Source organism: Triticum aestivum, chromosome 4B (assembly GCF_018294505.1).
Source record: "Triticum aestivum cultivar Chinese Spring chromosome 4B, IWGSC CS RefSeq v2.1, whole genome shotgun sequence".
Classification (NCBI taxonomy): Eukaryota; Viridiplantae; Streptophyta; class Magnoliopsida; order Poales; family Poaceae; genus Triticum; species Triticum aestivum.
In genome coordinates this window covers 216,687,941-216,692,088 of record NC_057804.1, presented here as the reverse complement: position 1 = coordinate 216,692,088, position 4,148 = coordinate 216,687,941, and positions in this window count along the sequence as shown.

Sequence of the window (4,148 nt, the reverse complement as noted above, 5' to 3'; positions counted from 1 at the left end):
GAATGAGATAGATGGTCGAGAGAGAGAGACTCCGGGAAGAAAAAAGGGTGGGAGGGCGGGAAAACAAAGGCAACTGGGACGGGGAATCGACGAGTAACTTCAAGAGAAAAACATCGATTGAAATCATTGAGGAGAGAGAGCAAAAACTTCGCACGAGTAGGATGGATACTCGATTATGGACTCCGGTTCTGAGAAGAAGAAGGGTGGGTGGGTGGGAAAGAAAACAACCGAGGATTGAACTCAAAGATGAAGAGGCTCGAGTCGACTTGACGAGAAATGCGCCGGATAAAAGGAGCTGAGGAACAACCATCGGAAAACCAACTGCGTGATCCTAAAGAAAATTTGAAGGGGAAGAGAAGTAATTCAAAACACCTACTTCAAGATTCCTTACCAGAGCGACGAAGGGGGCTGAGGAGTAAAAAGAATTCCTACTCTCCGATATAACTAGACTCCGAAAACAGTTTTCTTCTAGACTCAACAACGGCCAAACTACACGATCAATCAAGGGGGCTCCTAGGGTCGGTCGAGGCCCTGATACCAACTTTTCACGCCCAATATGCGACCCTATCCAAAAGGAACTCGAAGGTCCCACCAAGGATAGACCCGCATATTGAAATGCTTTTGCAAGGTGGATATCATTACATCAACATTACATAATAGATGGGGATACATACAAGAGGCATACAATGCCACACGAATAGAACATCACAATACATAAGAGCATCATCCGACTACGGATGAAACACAAACATAAACTCAAATGACATCCACCCTGCTAGCCCAGGCTGCCGACCTGGAACCTATCCCCTGATCGAAGAAGAAGCAGAAGAACTCAACGCAAGCAAGCATCGCTCTCGCGTCATGATCATCGCAAAACCTGTACCTGCAACTGTTGTTGTAGTAATCTGTGAGCCACGAGGACTCAGCAATCAAATTACCATGGGTATCAAGACTAGCAAAGCTTAAAGGAAAGGAAGGGGTAAAGTGGTGAGGCTGCAGCAGTGACTAAGCATATATGGTGGCTAACATACGCAAATAAGAGAGAGAAGAGAGCAAGCGGAACGGTCGTCAACTAGTAATGATCAAGAAGTGATCCTGAACTCCTACTTATGTCAAACATAACCCAGAAACCGTGTTCACTTCCCAGACTCCGCCGAAAAGAGACCATCACGGTTACACACGCGGTTGATGCGTTTTAATTCAGATCTGGTGTCAAGTTATCTACAACCGGACATTAACAAATTCCCATCTGCCTATAACCGCAGGCACGGCTTTTGAAAGATTATACCCTGCAGGGGTGTCCCAACTTAGCCCATGATAAGCTCTCGCGATCAATGAAGGATATACCTTCTCCCAGGAAGACCTGATCAGACTCGGAATCCCGGTTTACAAGTCATTTCGACAATGGTAAAACAAGACCAGCAAAGCCGCCCGATCCGCCGACAATCCCGATAGGAGCTGCACATATCTCGTTCTCAGGGTAACACCGGATAAGTCAAGCTACGAGTAAAACCAGCCCTCAAGTTGCCCCGAGGTTGCCCCGCAGGTTGCTCAGTTTGGACCAACACTTAGACAAGCACTGGCCCGGGGGGGGGGGGGCTAAAATAAAGATGACCCTCGGGTTGGCCGACCCAAGGGAAAGGGATAGGTGGTGATGAGGCAAATGGTAAAACCAAGGTTGGGCCTTGTTGGAGGAGTTTTATTCAAAGCGAACTGTTAAGGGGGTCCCATAAATCACCCGACTGCGTAAGGAACGCAAAATCCAGGAACATAACACCGGTATGACGGAAACTAGGGCGGCAAGAGTGGAACAAAACACCAGGCATAAGGCCGAGTCTTCCACCCTTTACCAAGTATATAGATGCATTAATAATATAAGAGATATTGTGATATCCCAACATAATCCTGTCCACCATGGTGAAATCTTCAACTTCACCTGCAACTAGCAACGCTATAAGAGGGCTGAGCAAAGCGGTAACATAGCCAAGCAACGGTTTGCTAGGAATGGTGTCAAAGGTTAGAGGTTCGTGGCAATTTGGGAGGCTTGATGAGCAAAAGATAGGTAACGCAACATAGCGATAGAATGAAGCAACTAGCATAGCAATGATAGTAGTGAGATCCAGGGTAGCGGTCATCTTGCCTGAAATCCCGCAAGGAAGAAGAACGAGTCCATGAAGAAGACGAACGGATGAAGCCAAACCAAGCGTAGACGAACGAATCCTCATGACCGCAACGAGACAGGAACTATCGAAAAGAAGCACACAACATAGTAAACACACCACACATAGACAAGACATGATGCACAACAAGCGTGATGCATGACAAATCTAGATGAAGCTACTCATGGCAAGAGATGATGCAAACAAGAGCAACACATCAAGGCAAGTTTAAATGAGGCCGGAACAACATATAACAATTCCGGTAAGTCCTCGTATGCAAATTTCGAAATTGGTCCAGATCTGAGCAAACCTTATGTTCAAGTTGTTAAACAGAAAGTTAAGATGCACCAAGATGATCTACACGAGATTCTAGTCAAGTTACATATAAAGTTCACTTAGTTCGGAGCTACGACCTAGAAGATATGAGCAACACAAGTTAAACATGGCATTGATGCAAAATGCATATAAACATCAAGCAAACACCTCAAAACATGGATGCAACATGATAATATGAAACTACATGCAATTCTAAGCAAGTTTCATATAAAGCACACTCAAAACAGAGCAACGGTTCAACACACACACATGAAACAAGTTTAAAGGACTAGCTGTCCAAAACAGCAACTAGGCATATTGCAAGCATCAAAAAAATAAGCTACAACATCTCAACATGTAAACAAAAGACATGGGCATGATGTACAGGTAAAGCATTACAAAACATGCACACTGATCTACCTCCGGAAACTACTAGAACATGCTCAAACGCACATGGCAAGATTGAAAATAATAACAGTTCAGACTTTGCAGAAAATAACATCAGGTTGCAATGTTTAGAGCTACCAAACAACATGTTACAGGAACTTATCATGGCAAACAAAGGCATGGCATGAATCTACTAAAATCATAGATCAAAAGTCCCTTACTGACAATGAGCCAAAAAGGATCAGAAAATATGATGGCACCCATGTAAACATAGCAAGTTATATTACAGATTCAAACATGGCAGAAACAGAATTATGAAGGCATGTTGATGAGCTTGTACTACTCACCACAGAGCAATATATAGCATGGCAAGGCAACCAACAGTACAAAGACATGTTTGTGTAACCAACCAAGGCAAGAACAAGTTCATAGCATGCAAGGATCAACTATAGCAACCTTGGCAAAATTGAATAACATGTAAACAATCTGCCAGGAAACATTTTGAAGCAAAAGTAGAGCACGAAAATTACATGCTAGACTACTCCATAATTTCAACCAGGGGCATGAATGGATAGAAAATAACCATATGTTCAAAACATCCTTACTGAAGTATCTCAAAATATGCATGGATCTCTCTGTAGCATCACGTTTACATGACATCAAAATAACAGCAAAACAGGGACTAAAATCAGCAATATCACGAAGCCTAGTTTGCATGCTTATGCTAGTCATCACATTGATCACAAAAATACATGGCATACACCTCTGTAAAGAAGACATGGCATAGATCAAAACACATGTAGACATCAACCTCATAGGATGCACACACCAATCATTGCAAAAATGACAAAAGAGCTAGTTCTGTTAACAGACAGCAGACAACATCATGAAGCACTCTTGCAACGATGATTCAGGCATCAAGATGAGCTCAAATGAACATGATGCAATGGAATTAAACGATGTACTCGTTGAGGCGAACAATTTGACATATTACACGCAAAAACGGAGCTACGGATGCAGATATACGATGCGATGAACAAGGCATGAAAATAACAAAATATCAGGGACAGACATTTTTCGAGGTCAACCTCCAGATCTGCACGGGAACCGAGGATGGCCGGTACTTCGCCGGAGAGATCGCCGGGGACGACGGGGAAGACGCCGGGGAGGCCGGAGATGGCGGATCCAGGCTGGATCTCGCTGGATCCGGCCGGATCTGGGCACGAGGAGGCGGAGGAGGACGGCGGCAGGGACCGGGCGATGGGCGGCGGCGCTTCGGCCGGCGCC